Here is a 20,438-nt window from a genome sequence, read left to right on the forward strand (position 1 = left end):
TTATTCTTTTTGCTAACATTATAATTAGGCTTATTTCTTTACCTCTGTTTGTATGTATAAAAGCTATTACTACTGTATGTTAATTTTGGATTCTACTACCTTATTATAAAATCTCTTATTTGAATTAGACTCTTCGACGATTTTCTTGGGTATATACAACTGATAATACAATACAGTCATATAGCCATCTACAAACCCCTTACTTTGGATTCTCATATGTCTAATTTTTTTTTGCCTTTGTGTGAGACAAGGCATACAAAATAATGTTAAATAATCAGAGTATATATCTTTGTCCAGTTTCTAACTTTAATGGAAAAGCCTTCACGTGCCATGGTATTGCTTCTGAGGCTCAGATAGATATATTCCACAAACTTAAGGACCAAAGTTTCTACTTTCAAGTGTTATTATAAAGAATGTGTATTATGTTTTTCTCAAATGCATTTCCAGTGCATATGGAGATGATTGTGATTTTTTTTCTTTTAACTGTAATAAAATCTCTAATTTCTACTATTGAATCATCCTTGAATTAGCAGACTAAAACTTCCCTGGTTCAGGCTCTGTTTTGATTATGTCAGTCTCTTTGGGGGAGGGTTAAAGTCATAAGTGAGATTTGTCTCTTTTGTTTTTAATTTTGACTGGGTTTTGGTATCAAAATTATACTTTAAAAGAATTTGAAAACATTCATTCTTTATAAATCCTGAAGTAGTCTATATGGTAATGGATTTGGAGGCCCAAGGCCTGAACTTCCTGCCCTCGACAGGGCCTCCCAGTCTTCTTTACTTTCCGTCTCCCTTCACCATGCCAGCTTCACAGTCAGGTTCAACAGAGTCCTCTTCATCCACAGACTTTGCCAAACCATTCTCTTGGCTGTAGTTTCATCAGAAAATAGGTGAACAGAGAGTAGGAATATCATTCTTCCATTCATGCATGTCTCTAATTAGATGGTGAGGAATTAGCCCCCTTAAGAGAGACTTCCCTGGTGGCTCAGACAATAAAGCCTCTGTCTACAATGCAGGAGAACTGGGTTCGATCCCTGAGTCAGGAAGATCCCCTGGAGAAGGAAATGGCAACCCACTCCAGTACTCTTGCCTGGAAAATCTTATGGACAGAGGAGCCTGGTAGGCTATAATCCATGGGGTCACAAAGAGTCAGACACAACTAAGCAACTTCACTTTCACTTTTTCAAAAGAGCCATAGCTATACCCATCAATTTACCTGCAACTCGGTGAATTTCTTCACTTTGACATTCAAAGTACTGGGCAAAAATCATGTCACCACCTGCCACAGCTTTTTGTACAAATTAACTTTCAATATTTCATAACTGAAAACCAAAAAATATTACAACTTGTGCACAAAACTGTAGAGTCTAAAATTTAGTCTCTCAGCCCGCATGACTGTGTTAGCAGACAGAATACTTGCAAATATAAAAATCCTTTGAAGTATGCAGATATACCCTTCCTGAGAAGTCTATTCTCTCCAGTACCTACTCTATTGTAAAAGTAAATAATAAATTCTGTTCCTTCTAGAGACAACACAGTGGTACTCTGCAATTCCTATTTAGAATACCTTTTAAAGAAAAGATAGTCTTAATTCCCTAAACTAGACAATGTATGACTTCAATAACCAAATGCCTAAGGAGGCCAAAAGGTTGTATAAAAAACCAAATGCAGGGCTTCCCTGGCGGCTTAGTGGTAAGTAGTCCGCCTGCCAATGCTGGAGGCACAGGTTTGATCCCTGATCCTGGAAGATTTCACGTGCCAAGGAGCAACTAAACCTGTGGGCCGAAAGCACTGAGCCTGCGCTCTTGAGCCTGGGAGCCACAACTACCGAAGCCCACGCACCCTAGAGACCCTGCTCCAAAACGAGAAAAGCCGCTGCAGGGAGAAGCCAGCACACTACAACTTCAGAGCAGTCCTCGCTTGCTGCAACTAGAGAAAAGCCCGTGCAGCCGCGAAGACCCAGCACAAGCAAGCAAGCAATCGCTCAGTCGTGTCCGACTCTCTGCGATCCCATGGACTGTAGTCTACCAGGCTTCTCTGTCCACGGGATTTTCCAGGCAAGAGTACTGGAGTGGGTTGCTATTTCCTTCTCCAGGGGATCTTCCTGACCCAGGGATCGAACCCAAGTCTCCTGCATTGCAGGCAGACGCTTTACCCCCTGAGCCACACAGTCATAAATTAATTAATTAATTAACATTTTTTAATGTATAAGAGATTGCCCTTCATTTAAATCTTCAAGGTAGAGCTGTCCAGGAAAAGTACACATTTACAAAGGCAAAGCACCATGATCTTTAAAAAAGTCAGAGTTTTCTGGAGGGAAAGGAAAGGGGAGTGAAAAGGTAAGGAGTATCTCCCTTGCAAGTTTTCAAACTGAAGTAGACAGAAATGCCTTTATACACCAGATACCTGTGGCCACACCTTGCTTTGCTTTGTCTTGCCTTGAGTGACATTTCAACACACAGGACAGGAGCCAGAGAAATTCTTCTCACAGTAAATGTTTGGGAGAGCAAATCTTTGAAATACAAAGCTCCCATATGTATCAACTGGGACTAGAATGACAAGTTTTTTAAAGAGTTGGCTAAGAGCTTCTGACCTTTCATTGTCTCAGAATTTGAGACACAGGTAGTCTGAACGGAACATGGTGAAAAATACCATTTAGTTATTTCTTATTTTCTGCCAGGGCAACATCTTTCTCCTGTAATCTGCTATCCTTTAGATGTCTCTCACCTGCTTTTTCTGATTTTCTATATTCCATAAGGTGACTTCACAACTAGACTAGCCTTTCCCCCTTGTTGTAATGGTAGCCAGTTTTCTTTGGAGCACTTGGGTCTTTCCTCATATATAGATGGTTCGTGGGACTGTTAACCAAGAGGTCTTTGATCTTGACCTATAAAATAGAACCTGAACCAAGCAAGGCCAGTATAGGACCTCTTCCCCAGGATCCTGAACTTGAGTGCAATGTTCTAATAAAAGAAAAATATTTGGGATTTATTGATCCCAGTGGCAGTGCATTAAAGAAACACTCTGTCAAATCCTACTACCTTGGCTCCCAAGGGATATCCAGGCCTGGTTCCTCCAGCCTTCCATTTCATCCTCAGAGCTAACCTAGCAAATTATTTTAAGTCAGCTGGCATTTGTTTAAGTGCAACAGAATAAACATGTGTGAGTGTACAGTAATTTCAAGTTGATTATTTTAACTATCCACACCCAGCTTGATCTGGTTTGGGTCAAAGGTTAAACTTAGGTGTACAGTCTATGACCACAAAATAAGGAAATATAGATATGTTACCATTTTTTTCTGAAAATTTCATCTTACTCATCCTCCTTCTTCATAGCTTATGATCCAATACGATAAAATGTCTTTCCTGGTATTCTTGTGAATAAAGAGCTTCAGTTCAGTTCAGTTCAATCAATCAGTCATGTCCAACTCTTTGTGACCCCATGAATCACAGCATGCCAGGCCTCCCTGTCCATCACCAACTCCCGGAGTTCACTCAGACTCCCGTCCATCGAGTCCGTGATGCCATCCAGCCATCTCATCCTCAGTCGTCCCCTTCTCCTCCTGCCCCCAATCCCTCCCGGCATCAGAGTCTTTTCCAATGAGTCAACTCTTCGCATGAGGGGGCCAAAGTACTGGAGTTGCAGCTTTAACATCATTCCTTCCAAAGAAATCCCAGGGCTGATCTCCTTCAGAACGGATTGAGCTTAAATGAATTGAAATATTATATATCAACACATACATATGGAACCTAGAAAAATGGTATAGATGAACTTTATTTGCAAAACAGAAATAGAGACATGGATGTACAGAACAAACATATGGACACCAAGAGAGGGAAAGGGGAGGTGGGACGAATTGGGAGATTGAGATTGTCATATATACACTATTTTTACTATGCACAAAATAGATTACTAATCAGAACCCATGGTATAGCTCAGGGAACTCTACTCAGTGCTTTCTGGAAGCAACTAAATGAGAAAAAAATCCAAAAAGGAGGGAATCTATGTATACATATGGTGGATTCACTTTGATGTACAGTAGAAACTATCACAACATTGTAAAGCAACTATATCCCAATAAAAGGAAATCAAAAACTAATTTACTGAAATTTCCACTAAGCCTGTTTATCCCAATATTTACAGAAATGCTGTGTTATACAAATGGGATCCTCATTCCAGAAATTTTTTGATCACTTACAATTTAAACTATATTGCAATAGATACCAAGGGACCTCAGAAGAAATATAAGGCATAGCCCTTGCCACCTAGGAGCTCATAACTCCATTAGGAAGGTAAGATGCATGCACAAGAGTATATCGTGAAGTGCCACAGAGGTTGGGTGGAAAGTAAATGTTTAGGAGTCACAGGGAAATGCAGGCAATCAAGGCAGGAGCAGGAGCAATAAATTTGAAACGAAGAGATCAGTAACTTAAAACCAGCACATATAAATACAGACTTCTATATTAAAAACTTCATGGTAACCACAAACCAAAAATCTATAATAGATATACACACAAAAAAAGAAAAAGGAATTCAAACATAACACTAAAGATAGTCATCAACCTACTGAATGGGAGAAGATACCTACAAATGATATGACAGATTGGGGATTAGTATTCAACATATATAAACAGCTCATACAATTCAACATCAAAAAAACACACAATAACCCAATTAAAAAATAGACAGAAGGACTAAATAAATATTTTTCCAAAGAGGAAATACAGACGGCCAACAGACGACACATGAAGGGGTGCTCAATATTGCTAATCATCAGGGAAATGCAAATCAAAATAATAATTAAACATCACCTCACTTATGTCAGAATAAAAAATGAATGAAGTCACTCAGTCGTATCCGACTCTTTGCGACCCCCCGCACCATGGGATTTTCCAGGCAATAGTACTGGAGTGGATTGCCATTTCCTTCTCCAGTGGATCTTCCCAAACCAGGGATCGAACCTGGGTCTCCTGCATTGTAGACAGACGCTTTACCGTCTGAGCCACCAGGGAAGTCAGAATAGCTGTCATCAAAAAGAACACAAATAACAATGTTGACAAGGATGTAGAGAAAAGGAAACCTTGTACATTGTTGGTGGGAACATAAATTGGTGCAGAAACTGTGGAAAACCGTATTGAGGTTTCTCAAAAAAATAAAAATAAGATTAGCATGTGAGCCAGCATTTCTACTATTGGGTATATACCAAAAAAAGATAAAAACACTAATTTGAAAAGATACATGCATCCCAATGTTCAGAGCAGCATTACTCACAATTGCCAAGGTATGGAAGTAATCTAATTAAGATTTCATCAACAGATAATTGGATAAAGAAGATGTGGAGTACGTATACAATAAGATACTATCCAGCCACAAAAAACTGCCAAATTTTACCATTTGCAGTGACATGAATAGACTTGGAGGGTGTTATGTTTTAGTGAAATAAGTCAGACAGAGAAAGACAAATACTATATGATGCCACTTACATGTGGAATCTGAAAAATTCACCTAGTGAATACAACAAAAATAAGCAGACTTATAGACAACTATTAATAGTGGTTACCAGTGGGGAGGAAGGGCAATACAGGGGTGGGGGAGAGGAGGTACGAACAACTGGGTAAAAGATAGGCTCAAGGATGTACTGAACACCACAGGGAATATAACCAATATTTTGTAATAACTGTAAATGGAAAGTATCCTTTAAAATCATATGAAATTTTTTTTTAATTTAAAATGCCTGATGAAGTAAAAAATGTTGGTCTTTAAAAATAGATCTATCCCACGTATTATTATAAACCTCCCTTGGACAAGAAAGAAGAACAATAAATAAAACGAACCATAATAAAATCACACCATTCAACAAAATTAGATTATCATTAGTATAAAAGATAGCATGTACTCCTAAAGTTAGCATTTGTTCTGTTAAAGGAAAAGGAGAGTTAGGTAAATTTCAAGACATTTCCTTCAGAAAATGAAAAGGACTGTTGATGAAAGACTACATTACACTCACGGAAAACTTTTAAGCTCTAACATCTTAGATGGCATTCAGTTCTGTTCAAGTGATGCCAAGTCTTTGATATTTCCTCAACTCTACACTGGCTGAAAATTTCTATTCTCCCGGATATAGGATGGGATGTCAGAATTGCGCATTTGACATTTACGAACATTTAATGTTGACACAGAAGCTTCCTGTCCCTGAAATGTATACGAATGTTCTACACTCAAATACAGAGTGATTTACAAATACAGAGTGATTTACAACTCTTTGGTCTTATTTTCAGTCATAGCTGCCTCAGTCATTTTTCTCTAGTAACTCCTTTTTGAATGTTACCATTAAATATCTCTCTAAGGATTCCTAGACACATTTTCTACTTGAACAAAAGTAGGCAAAAACAGCAAATTTTTATTTGAATCTCAATCACTACCAAATTATGTGGTGCTGAATTGTTACTTTATTTTAATTGAGAGCCTACAATCATGGGCTACATCTCGGGGGGAAACAGTTTATTCCAGGTTGATTTTATCTTGATCTAGGCATCCAACTGTGAGGAATGTCAGAAGTCTGAATTAGCCTGGGTTTCATGACCTTTCCTCAGTCACATTAATGCCACAGTCATGTGGGCAGGTCTAAAGTATGGGCAAGGAGGTAGACTACAGACAGTCTCCCGTGTTGCTGGTGGGGATGCAGAGGCAGTGGCCACTTTGGAAAAGTTTGAGGAGTAGAAGTGGAGAATGACTGTTAAAGGGACAAGGTTTCTTTGGAGTGATGAAAATATTTTACAATTATTTTTATTTATTCACTGGCTGAACCTTTTGGCATGTGGAACTTCCCTGACCGGGGATCAAACCCACATCCCCTACAGTGGGGGCTCAGAGTCTTAACCACCGAACCACCAGCGTAGTCCAACAATTATTTTTTAAATGTTTTGAAATTAGATTTTGGTATAGTATGCACAACTCTTGACTAAGATCCACTCAACAGTACACAGTAGGTGGGTGAATTTTATCACATGTGAATCTTATCTGTCAAAAGAAAACACATTCAAAAGCTCCTAGAGTATAACTGATTCATTTTGCTGCACAGCAGAAATTAACACAACATTGTGAAGCAACCATACTCCAATAAGAATTAAATTTTTAGAAGTTCCTAGAAATTCTGTTTTAGTTCTGACTTCAGTACAGGTAACAAGTTTCATAAACTAAAAAGCAGAGCTCTTCTAGGGTTAGCATTGCTCTTTCCCCGTGGTGCCTTTGCCCCTCCAAACATTCATCATTCATTGCCTGCTACCACAGTTTGGGAGAAAGGGATTCTGAGAACTGGGAATTCTAATAAAATTGTAGGTAAACAAATCAGCCTTTGGGTGCTGTGATAAAAAAGAAGGTAAGCAAATAATTCTTTGTGAATTATTGTGAATTAAGCTTATTATAGATAAAGAAATATATACTAATACATACTAAAGTTCATTGTTGTGGCTCTTTCACTAAGTCATGTTCGACTCTTTGTGACTCACAGTACATCAGGATACCCTGTCCTTCACTCTCTCTCAGAGTTTGCTCAAATTCACGTCCACAGAGTCAGTGAAGCTATCTAAACATCTCATCTTTCTCCTTTTGCCTTCAATCTTTCCCAACAACAGGGTCCTTTCCAATGCGTTGGCTGTTCCCATCAGTTGGGCAAACTATTGGAGCTTCAGCTTCAGTATCACTCCTTCCAATGAATATTCAGGGTTTGATCGCCTTGCTCTCCAAGGGATTCTCAAGAGTCTTCTCCAGCACCACAGTTCTAAAGCATCCATTCCTCCATGCTCAGCCTTCTTTTTTTTTTTTTTTTTTGCTCAGCCTTCTTTATGGCCCAACTTTCCATCCATGCATGACTACTGGAAAAAAATAGCTTTGACTAGATGGACATTCGTCAGCAAAGTGATGTCTCTGCTTTGTCACATGCTATCTAGGTTTGTCATAGTTTTCCTTCCAAAGAGCAAGTGTCTTTTAATTTCATGGCTGCAGTCATCATCCAAAGTGATTTTCGAGCCAAGAAAATAAAATTTGTCACTGCTTCCACTTTTCCCCCATCAATTTGCCATGAAGCAATGGGACTGGATGCCATCATCTTAATTTTTTGAATGTTGACTTTTAAGCCAGCTTTTTCAATCTCCTTTTTCACTTTCATCAAGAGGATCTTTAGTTCCTTTTCACTTTTAGACATCAGAGAGATAGCTGCATATCTGATGTTGTTGATATTTCTCCAGGCAATCTTGATTCCAGCTTGGGATTCATTCTGCCTGGCATTTCGCATGAGGTACTCTGCATATAAGTTAACTAAGCAGGGTGACAATATACAGCCTTGATGTATACTCCTTTCCCAGTTTTGAACCAGTCCGTTGTTCAATGTGGGGTTCTAACCACTGCTTCTTGACCTGAATACAGGTTTCTCAGGAGACAGGTAAGGTGGTCTGGTTTTACTTCAGTCTCTTTAAGAATTTTCCAGTTTGCTATGATTTACACAGTCAAAGGCTTTCACATAGTCAATGAAGAAGAAGTAAATGTTTTTCTGGAACTCCCTTGCTTTCTCCATGATCCAATCAATGTTGGCAATTTGATTTCTGGCTTCTCTGCCTTTTCTAAACCCAGCTTGTACCTCTGGAAATTTTCAATTCACATACTGCTGAAGCCTCGCTTGAAGGATTTTGAGCATAATCTTGCTAGCATGTGAAATGAGCACAATTGTACAACAGTTGGAACATTCTCTGGCATTGCCCTTCTTTAGGACTGGAATGAAAACTGACCTTTTACAGTCCCATGGCCACTGCTAAGTTTTCCAAATTTGCTGGCATATTGAGTGCAGCACTTCAACACATCATTTTTAAGGACTTGAATAGCTCAGCTGGAATTCCATCACTTCCACTAGCTTTGTTCATAGTAATGTTTCCTAAGACCCACCTGACTTCACACTCCAGGATATCCGGCTGTAGGTGAGTGACCACACCATCATGGTCATTGGGGTCGTTAAGACCTTTCTTGTATAGTTCTTCAGTGTATTCCTGCCACTTCTTAATTTCTTCGGCTTCTGTTAAGTCTTTACCATTTCTGTCCTTTATCATGACCATCCTCACATGAAATGTTTCCTTGATATCGCCAATTTTCTTGAAGAGATCTCTAGTCTTTCCATTCTATTATTTTCCTCTATTTCTTTGCATTGTTCCTTTAAGAAGGCCTTCTTATCTCTCCTTGCTATTCTCTGGAACTCTGCATTCAGTTGGGTATATCTTTCCCCTTCCGCCTTGCCTTCCACTTATTTTCTTTCCTCAGCTATTTGTAAAGCCTCCTCACACAACCACTTTGCCTTGTTGCATTTCTTTTTCCTTGGGATGGTTTTTGTCACTGCCTCCTGACTACTTCTTCAGGCACTCTGTCTACAAGATCTAATCCCCTGAATCTCTTTGCCACTTTCACTGTATAATCATAAGGGATCTGATTTAGGTCATACCTGAATGGCCTAGTGGCTTTCTCTCCTTTCTTCAGTTTAAGCCTGAATTTTGCTAAGGAGCTCAACATCAGAGTTACAGTCAGTTTTGGGTCTTGTGTTTTGCTTACTGTATAGAGTTTCTCCATCTTTGGCTGCAAAAATATAATCAATCTGATTTCAGTATTGACCATCTGGTGATGTCCATGTGCAGAGTCGTTTCTTGCATTGTTGGGAGTGTGTGTTTGCTATGACCAGTGTGTTCTCTTGACAAAACTCTGTTAGCCTTTGTCATGCTTCACTTTGTGCTCCAAGGCCAAACTTGCCTTTTACTCCAGGTATCTCTTGACTTCCTACTTTTGCATTCTAATCCCCTATGATGAAATGGACATCTGTTTTTTGGTGTTAGTTCGTGAAAGTGTTGTAGGTCTTCATAGGGATGTTCAACTTCAGCTTCTTCAGCATTACTGGTTGGGGCATAGACTTGGATTACTATGATGATGAATGGTGTGCCTTGGAAAGGAACCCAGATCATTCTGTTGTTTTTGAGATTGTACCCAAGCACTGCATTTCAGACTCTCTTGTTGACTATGACTGCTCCATATACATCTATATGTGTATATATATACATTTTATACATATATATTATATATACAGTATAAAACTGAATCACTTTTCTGTACAAAGAAACCAATACAACATTGTAAATCAACTGTTGTAGTTCAGTTGTTCAGTCGTGTCCGACTCTTCGCAATCCCATGGACTGCAGCATGCCAGGCTCCCCTGTCCTTCATCATCTCTGCCCTGTCTCCATTTTTTAAAGTCTTATTATTTAAAAATTAAAAAAAACAAGTATAAGTAATGATGCCTGTACCTAGTTCTTGACTTCTCCTATCATTTCACATCTACTTTCACTTTCCTATTTCTCAAGCACTTTAGTTCTATGATGTGTTTTAGGGGTGAGAACTGTAACATCTGCAGTTACAAGAGTGTCAAAACTATTATGACTGATTTTTGATAATTTATGAGTAGCATAAAGCTTTAAAATAATGTAAGTTTCTTCTGGGTCAAAAACGTAAACTATTGATTTATATATTTTCAAATAGAATAACCACTGGTTCCAAATAGGAAAAGGAGTATGTCAAGGCTGTATATTGTCACCCTGCTTATTTAACTTAGATGCAGAGTACATCATGAGAAACGCTGGACTGGAAGAAACACAAGCTGGAATCAAGATTGCTGGGAGAAATATCAATAACCTCAGATAGGCAGATGACACCACCCTTATGGCAGAAAGTGAAGAGGAACTAAAAAGCCTCTTGATGAAGGTGAAAGAGGAGAGTGAAAAAGTTGGCTTAAAGCTCAACATTCAGAAAACGAAGATCATGGCATCTGGTCCCATCACTTCATGGGAAATAGATGGGGAAACAGTGGAAACAGTGTCAGACTTTATTTTTCTGGGCTCCAAAATCACTGCAGATGGTGATTGCAGCCATGAAATTAAAAGATGCTACTCCTTGGAAGAAAAGTTATGACCAACCTAGATAGCATATTCAAAAGCAGAGACGTTACTTTGTCAAGAAAGGTCCGTCTAGTCAAGGCTATGGTTTTTCCTGTGGTCATGTATGGATATCAGAGTTGGACTGTGAAGAAAGCTGAGTGCTGAAGAACTGATGCTTTTGAACTGTGGTGTTGGAGAAGACTCTTGAGAGTCCCTTGGACTGCAAGGAGATCCAACCAGTCCATTCTGAAGGAGATCAGCCCTGGGATTTCTTTGGAAGGAATGATGCTAAAGCTGAAACTCCAGTACTTTGGCCACCTCATGCGAAGAGTTGACTCATTGGAAAAGACTCTGATGCTGGGAGGGATTGGGGGCAGGAGGAGAAGGGGACGACAGAGGATGAGATGGCTGGATGGCATCAGGGACTTGATGGACGTGAGTCTGAGTGAACTCCGGGAGATGGTGATGGACAGGGAGGCCTGGTGTGCTGCAATTCATGGGGTCGCAAAGAGTCGGACACGACTGAGCGACTGAACTGAACTGAACTGAATACCAGTGTTAGTCCTTCAAAAGTAACAGATATTGTGTCAATTTTGACACTTACCAATGACATTTCATAATCAGCACAGTTTATGATTTCTAAAGTAAAATAATTTGTTATATATCAATATTACTTTTTAAAAGAAAAAGAAACTGCATGTTGTCTTTGTAAGTTAACTTTAAAACTCCTTGTAAAACCATATGAGTTATCCTTATTTTATACGTATACACGCACATATAGATTAGGGCTTCCCTGATGGCCCAGCAGTAAAGAATCTGCCTGCAGTGCAAAAGACGAAGGAGATATGGGTTCGATACCTGGTTAGAAAAATCCCCTGGAGGAGGAAATGGAAACTCACTCTAGCATTCTTGCCTGGAGAATCCCACGGACAGAGGAGTCTGGCGGGCTGCAATCCATAGGATCACAGAGTCAGACACAACTGAGAGCCTGAGCACGCACATGCATATACATACACATGTATATGTACATATATTTCTATATCTACAGTTCTATATGCATTTTCCACAAAATTAAATAGCGATGAAAGAGAATACACTCCAAACAAGAATTTTAGTACAACTGTAAATCCAGTTGTTGTGACCCTAATCAGACTGTCCCAGTAGTCAGGGGAGGACTAAGACACTTCATGCAGGCGTGCTCAGGCGCTTCAGTTGTATCTGACTTTTTGTGACCCTATGGACTGTAGCCCCCCAGGGCTCCTCTATCCATGAATTCTCCAAACAAGAATACGGGAGTGAGTTGCCATGGGGGATTTTCCCAACCCAGGGATCGAACCCAGGTCTCTTGTGTCTCCTGCACTGGCAGGCAGGTTCTTCAACACAAGCACCACCTGGGAAGTCCAAGCTACTTTATACTCCTGGCATATTAGTAAGGAAAAAAAAAAAAGCCTAAATGAGGATTTAAAAATCAAGGTATCTATTAAAAGCTTACTCTTTAAAAATCAGTGTTAGGGGACTTCCCTGATGGTCTAGTGATTCAGACTTCGTCTTCCAATGCAGACGATCTGAGTTCAATTCCTGGTCAGGAGCTAAGATTCCACATGCCTTGCAGCCAAAAAAACAAAACATAAAGCAGAAGAATATTGTAACAAATTCAACAGACTTTAAAAATGGTCCTTATAAAAAAAGTATTAGAAGAAATCAATGCTACCAGCCAAAAAAGTAGAAACAACCCGGATATCCAAGAACTGATAATAAATAAAACTTGGTATATCTACACAATGGAATTTTTTCTTTACTATAGATTGTATTTAGCTTTCGGTCTCCAAGTTAACTGAGGAGGTAGGTTGTTTTATTCTTCCATTTAAAAAAAAATCATTTTATTGAAGTATTATTGGTTTACAATGAAGTGTTTCTGTTGTACAATGAAGCGTTTTACAATGAAGCATTTCTGTATATATGTAATTCTTTTTCACACTCTTTGCCATTACTGTTATTACAGGGTATTGAATATAGTTCCCTATGCTATACAATAGGACCTTGCTGCTTACCATCCTGTGTGTAACAGTTTGCATCAGATAGTCCCAAACTCCCAGTCCATCCCCTCCCCACCCTTACCCTTGGCAACACAAGTTCTCCATTTCTGTGAGTCTATTTCCATACACAATGATATTCTTCAGCAATGAATGAAGTATTACACATGTTACAACATGTATGAACCTTAAAAACACTGTATTAAGTACTAAGGGAAAGCAGCCAATCACCAAAGACTACATATTACATGGTTCCCATTTCTATGAACCTTCCAGAACAGGCAAGTCTACAGAAAGTAGGTGAGTCATTGCCTAGGACTGAAAGAGTTGGGAGAAAAAAATAAATGACTGCTGACAGATATAAGGTTTCTTTTGGGGGCTGATGAAAATATTTCAGAATTGATCACAGTGATAGCTGTACATGTCTGTGAATACACTGAAAACCATCAAACTGTACACTTTCAACAGGTGAATCATAAGGTTTGTGAATTATGTTTTAATAAAGCTGTCAAAAATTAATGCAAACCCCAACTGAATATATTTATCAAAATTCGTCATATTGTATACTTAGACCTGTTGGATTTTGTTGTATATAAAGTATACCTCAGTAAAGTTGCCTTTATAAAGAAAAATTATTAATGCTATAAACACACATATGGTTCCAATGACTGCTCTATGACCTGATTTGGAGATAAAATCAACAATATCTGTTTAAGGTCTTTCATAAATGTGAGGTTCCCTCCCCTCCCACACACCTTCCAACACACACACACACAGATTTCTTTTTTTTATAATGACCCCTCCAGTTCATGATTCTTTCATGTAACTTAACTAATACAGACACAGTCACTTCCTAAGTTAGAGCATCAAGGTCACTCCTGATCACACCCACATTTCTAACCTAGGAACAGGTTTAAACAAGGGCAATAAAATCAGGAGATTATGCTTTGCTTATTCTGTTTGCATTGTAGCTCCTCACATAAAGCAGTAACAAAGCGCCAGTTCAAGCGCAGGAATGGCTACACATCATAAAAGAAGAATCTAAGCAATGAAAATAAAATGCAAGTTCAGGGCTTCCAAAGTAAACGTCAGTGATCCCTGGCTGCTTTGTGTACGTATACAAGAATGCACAGAAAATGGTAAGGAGCAAGTTAATACTTTCAGTGGTTTGATAGCTTCCTTTTTTTCCTCTTGATTTCACCATAAAGACGGGGTAGAGAGGAAGAGAGGTTTTGCCAGTATCTGGTTGCACAGCAGAAGGAACTGAGGAATGGTTAAGGTCATGAGCTTTATTCAGTTCAGTTCAGTCACTCAGTCGTGTTCAACTCTTCGCGACCCCATGGACTGCAGCACACCAGGCTTCCCTGTCCATCACCAACTCCCGGAGCCTGCTCAAACTCAAGTCCTTCGAATCGGTGATGCCATCCATGCTGCCATCCGTGAGCTTTGTTATCACATGTATATCTGGTTCTGATCCAGTCCACACTACTTACCATATGTTTTCGATCTAAGTCCTTAATGTCTGTGAGCCTCAGTTTTCCCCATCTGTAAAATGCTGAAGCTGAAGCTCCAATACTTTGGCCACCTGATGCGAAGAACTGACTCATTTTTAAAGACCCTGATGGTGGGAAAAACTGAAGGTGGGAGGAAAAGGGGATGACAGAGGATGGGATGGTTGGATGGCATCATTGACTCAATGGACATGAGTTTGGGTAAACTCCGGGAGTTGGTGATGGACAGGGAGGCCTGGCGTGCTGCAGTCCATGGGGTCACAAAGAGTCGGACACGACTGAGTGACTGAACGGAAAATGGTAAATAATGAGTTTAAAGTACAAAATTCATTTATATGCGCAATGTCAAAAAAGAGTACAAATGAACTTATCCACAAAACAGAAATAGAGCTACAGATGTAGAAAATAAACTTAAGGTTACCGGGGAGAAGAGGGGAAGGGATGAATTAGGCAACTGGGATTGACATATAGACAATATTATATATAAAATAGATAAAAAATGAGGACCTATTATATAGCACAGGGAACTCCACTCAATACTCTGTAATAGCCGATATGGGAACAGAATCTAAAAAAAGAGTAGCTGTATGTAAACCTGATTCACCTTGCTGAACACCTGAAACTAACACAACATTGAAAATCAACTATACTCCAATAAAAAAAAATGTTCAGTTCAAATCTCAGTGCCTGGCACACAATAAAACATTTTACTAAACATTAGCTATGATTTTATACCTATAAAGGATTTCTGGGGACTTGATCGCCACTTTCTCAGAAGTAGTTCCTAGTTACTCACACCAGAATTCAAGATCAACTAGTTACTGAATCATTTCTCACTCTAGGGCTTCTAAGACTTTTTGTTCTTTAGTTATTTCTTAATACTAAGGACATTTAAATCAAGATCTGGGTACTGGCAGGTTGCACTTGGAATGATTCAAAACCAAGTTTACTACTGTTAAAACTTGATTTGGTTTCAAATTTAGAAATTCCAGAATTTGCATTTTTAAAAAGTCACCCTATGGGGAACTCCCAGGCAGTCCAGTGGTTAGGACTCAGAGCTTTCAATGCCATGGCCCCAGATTCAATTCCTGGACAGGGAACCAAGATCCGGTAAGTCTCACAGCACAGCCGAAAAAAAAAAAAAATCACCCAATGATTCTGATACAGGTCATCCACAGATACACTCTGAAAACTGCTGCCCAACCACAGTGATTCTGGACCATGACTGCACTAAAATCATCTGGGAAGCTTTTAAATATCCCCAATGCCAGGTCCCACCACCAGCCTGCTCTGGGGTAGAGCCTAACACGTCCAGCCATTCTAATGTGTAGCTAGGCTGAGCATCACTGCCCTAGAGGATACAGCACCTTCTGACCAACCAACCCATCTTCCACCCCAGTGGAGGAAGGACACAGGTGAGGAAGACAGAGGAGAAAATAAGCAGTTGGCGACAGTGAACTGAGCAAGTGCAAACTTATGCCTGGAGCCCACCACCCCAGTGCAGCAGCCAGCACTTGGCTGTCCTTTGACTCTACCCTGTCATTTACCCTGTCAAAGACAAAGCTTACTCAGCCCCACACCTAAATCTCTACTGATCATCACGTCATCGTTGGTTTCAAATAGAAACAAAAGCAAAAATTCTTACAGCAGTGATAACCATGGCAAAAGCTAGTTTCTTGATTTTCTATAAATGCCTGCAGAAAAGATGCAGAAGAGGATCAGTCTATAATACAAAATTTAAAAGATGATTACATCCATTTATCTGCTTTTTTAACGAAAAGAGGAGAAAGTGGTATAAGAAAGTGTATCAAACAATGCAAAAAATAAACAAACACCTCTACCATGCTAATGCACCTAAGTGACTTGAAGGTTATAGAAAAGTCAGCATCTCTCTCCAAAGAATCAAAAGTTTACCAAACAAGAGAGCAGAATAATTGGACCATCTCAGGACAGCATGACTTTCATTTTTCTAAAGCCTCCTGGAGTACAGAAGAAGGAAAAAAAAAGGAATGGATGGTTGCCTGCTCCATCTTCACTTGTGACATCTGGCACTGTCCCCACTGGTGGTGGCATCGCTATTAACCCCACCCTTTGATGTGGCAAGTGCCCAAAATCTGTTGGCTGGTTTTTGGCCAGAGAAGGAGCAATTTCACCCTGATGGCTCCAGAGAGGGCAAACACACACACTGCCAGATGGAAGAGGGAAGAATCTTTTCCCTTCTCTCCCACTGTCCCAGATGGCCAAGTCTGGGTGCACCGCCTCTGGAGCATCACTTCACCACCTGTAATGCCATCCTGCTGCTGCAGAGCAGTGCAGGTGAAGACCTCGGAGGAGCAGCTTCAAGAATCTCCAGGCAGGGGCTTCCCTGGTGGCTCAGTGGTAAAGAATCCACCTGCCAATGCAGGAGACACGGCTTCAATCCCTGATCCAGGAAGCTCCCACGTGCCAAGCAGCAACTAAGCCCATGCGTCGCAACTATTGAGCCTGTGCTCTAGAGCCTGGGAGCTGTAACTACTGAGCCTCTGTGCCCCAGCCGTTGAAGCCCATGTGCCTAGAGCCCACGCTCTGCAACAAGAGAAGCCACGACAGTGAGAAGCTCGAGCACCGCAACAAAGATCCAGTGCGGCCAAAAATAAGTGTGTGTGTGTGTGTGTGTGTGTGTGTGTGTGTGTGCACGCGCGCATGCTCAGTCATGTACAACTCTTTGTGACCCCATGGACCAATACAAAAATAAAAATTAAAATAGATATGTATGTATAATTGAATCACTCTGCTGTACAACAGAAAGGAACAGAACACTCTATATCACCAATACTTCAATAAAGTAAACTTTTTTAAAATAAGGGAAGAGAGAAGTCTCAGTGAGGAAAGACCCCAGTGACAATGACGGTGTGCTCTTAGGTCCCAAAGAGCCATCAGATCACCCACAGCCCAAAGAAGACAAAACAAAGAGGCGCTGAAGCCCAAGAGAGGCTTACTTTCATTTCCTTCCTTCCTTTACCTCTCAACTCAGGGAGCTATGTAACTTATGCACACCTCTTTGCCACATGATATTCCACAGTTACCAGGGTGCTTGTTGGTAGAATGGAGGTGAAGATGAATCCTCAAAGATAACAGGGCAAAATCAATTCCTTTGTCTCCTGAGCACCGCAGGAAGTCAAGTTCCCCTTGACAGTCTTCTTACCCATTTTCTACTCTTCCCCAGTTCAAAAATACCCCTTCCTGACTTCAAATATACCAAAGATCTTGAGGGTACCCTGGTTGTTCAGTGGTGAGGATTCCATACTTTCACTGCAAGGGTGAGGGTTCAGTTCCTAGTCAGGGAACTAACATCCCGAAAGCCGTGAGGTGTGACCATAAAGATACCTAAGATCTTGTTTTCTAAAACTAGTTCTTAAGAAAAGGTGATGACTCTGTGGGCATTAAAATAGCAAACAAAGGACCCAATGTTAAGGTTGTACCTCCACAGAAGCATGTTTCTAATCATTAAAGCATATACTTTTCAGGGGATTTCAAACCTGGCTGTGGCTCAGACAGTAAAGAATCTGCTTGCAGTGCAGAAGACCAGGGTTTGATTCCTGGGTTGGGAGGATCCCCTGGAGAAGGGAATTGCTACCCACTCCAGTATTCTTGCCTGGAAAATCTCAAGAACAGAGAAGCCTGGTGGGCTACAGTCCGTGGAGTCGCAAAGAGTCGGACACAACTGAGCAACTAACACTTTTCATTTCAAACCTGGCTGTACCTTAGGGGCTTAAAAATGACCAATGTCTGAGACTTCTCTAGACACGTGGAAACAGGATCTCTGGGCTTGAGGCCAGATTGCTAAAGGGCTCCAGGTGATCTCAGTGTGAAGCTTCTAACAGAAAGGAGTGGACCACTGCACTAGCTTACATAATTGCTCCTCTTGCCGGACAAGGCTAAATTGAAAGACTTGACTGATTTTAGTTGTTTAAACCAATCTAACATCTATTTCCACTTTATTGACTATGCCAAAGCCTTTGACTGTGTGGATCACAATAAACTGTGGAAAATTCTGAAAGAGATGGGAATACCAGACCACCTGACCTGCCTCTTGAGAAACCTGTATGCAGGTCAGGAAGCAACAGTTAGAACTGGACATGGAACAACAGACTGGTTCCAAATAGGAAAAGGAGTATGTCAAGGCTGTATATTGTCACCCTGCTTATTTAACTTCTATGCAGAGTACATCATGAGAAATGCTGGACTGGAAGAAGCACAAGCTGGAATCAAGATTGCCGGGAGAAACATCAATAACCTCAGATATGCAGATGACACCACCCTTATGACAGAAAGTGAAGAGGAACTCAAGAACCTCTTGATGAAAGTGAAAGAGGAGAGTTGAAAGTTGGCTTAAAGCTCAACATTCAGAAAACGAAGATCATGGCATCTGGTCCCATCACTTCATGGGAAATAGATGGGGAAACAGTGGAAACAATGTCAGACTTTATTTTGGGGGCTCCAAAATCACTGCAGATAGTGATTGCAGCCATGAAATTAAAAGACACTTACTCCTTGGAAGGAAAGTTATGAGAAGGCAATGGCACCCCACTCCAGTACTCTTGCCTGGCAAATCCCATGGACAGAGGAGCCTGGTAGGCTGCAGTCCATGGGGTTGCTACGAGTCAGACACGACTGAGCGACTTCACTTTCACTTTTCATTTTCATGCATTGGAGAAGGAAATGGCAACCCACTTCAGTGTTCTTGCCTGGAGAATCCCAGGGACGGGGGAGCCTGGTGGGCTGCCATCTATGGGGTCGCACAGAGTTGGACACAACTGAAGCGACTTACCAGCAGCAGCAGCAGCAGCAGCAGCAGAGCATATTAAAAAGCTGAGACATTACTTTGCCAACAAAGGTCCGTCTAGTCAAGGCTATGGTTTTTCCAGTGGTCATGTACAGGTGTGACAGATGGACTGTGAAGAAAGCTGAGTGCCGAAGAATTGATGCTTTTGAACTGTGGTGTTGGAGAAGACTCTTGAGAGTCCCTTGGACTGCAAGGAGGTCCAACCAGTCCATCCTAAAGGAGACCGGTCCTGGGCGTTCATTGGAAGGAATGATGCTAAAGCTGAAACTCCAGTACTTTGGCCACCTCATGCGAAGAGTTGACTCATTGGAAAAGACCCTGATGCTGGGAGGGATTGGGGCAGGAGGAGAAGGGGACAACAGAGGATGAGATGGCTGGATGGCATCACTGACTCGATGGACGTGAGTCTGAGTGAACTCTGGGAGTTGGTGATGGATAGGGAGGCCTGGCGTGCTGCGATTCATGGGGTCGCAAAGAGTCGGACATGACTGAGTGACTGAACTGAACTGAACTGAACTATATCAGACACAGTGCCAGGATTTTCAGATATTATCTTTTTAATCTACGTAAGATAAATTAGGAAAGTATTAATAACCTTCCTTCTACCTCCAATGTCCACAGAATTTTTGCTAGATTCTACTTAAGGCTCTCTCTCTCCATTTAACCCTAGGATTGATGACCTAATGGAGGTTCATAAATGGTTCGTAAGTTTGCATTCTTTTACTTTGGGAAGTTATCTTAAACTTTTTTTTAATGGATACTCTTTAACATAACTGGACATGCTAGCATCCTTCTAAGGGCTTATAGTGGACAAACTAATGTCTACGTAATGACAGCTTGACCATTTCAAGGACCTTTGAGAATAATACACAGAATACTGTGGTCTTCAGATCTCCATTGGCCCTAAGTCCTAATAGTCTTTACCAAAGACACTTCTATTTATTTCATAAAAGTCTTTTAACATTCTTGCAACACACACACAACTACTAAACACCACCAGTATCCATCACTGTTCCCATGTTCCATTCCTATGTTCCTATGTTTCACAAGCCATTCTATGTGGCTTGTGCCTTTCTTCTTCTTCTTTTTTTTTTTTTTTTTTGCTGGTC

The 20,438-nt window shown here is 40.6% G+C and overlaps 1 protein-coding gene and 1 non-coding gene across 5 annotated transcripts in view; both read right to left on the bottom strand.

The window, feature by feature from the left end:
- SLC16A9 (solute carrier family 16 member 9) overlaps positions 1-20,438 on the bottom strand; it is an 80,836-nt gene that overhangs the window by 50,521 nt on the left and 9,877 nt on the right. Inside the window, exon 1 of one of the 4 annotated variants that reach the window (XM_069571707.1) lies at positions 12,453-12,594. The exons of 2 other annotated variants lie outside the window; for them this stretch is intronic. The gene's annotated coding sequence lies outside the window, so the exon portion shown is untranslated. Of the gene's footprint in view, positions 1-12,452; positions 12,595-20,438 lie in introns of those variants that run through there. One more of the 4 variants, XM_069571709.1, reaches the window with a different exon arrangement.
- TRNAC-ACA (transfer RNA cysteine (anticodon ACA)) lies at positions 4,940-5,011 on the bottom strand. Its single transcript has one exon. It is a non-coding gene; the product is annotated as a tRNA-Cys (tRNA).

This window comes from Ovis canadensis, chromosome 25 (genome assembly GCF_042477335.2).
Source record: "Ovis canadensis isolate MfBH-ARS-UI-01 breed Bighorn chromosome 25, ARS-UI_OviCan_v2, whole genome shotgun sequence".
Lineage (NCBI taxonomy): Eukaryota > Metazoa > Chordata > Mammalia > Artiodactyla > Bovidae > Ovis > Ovis canadensis.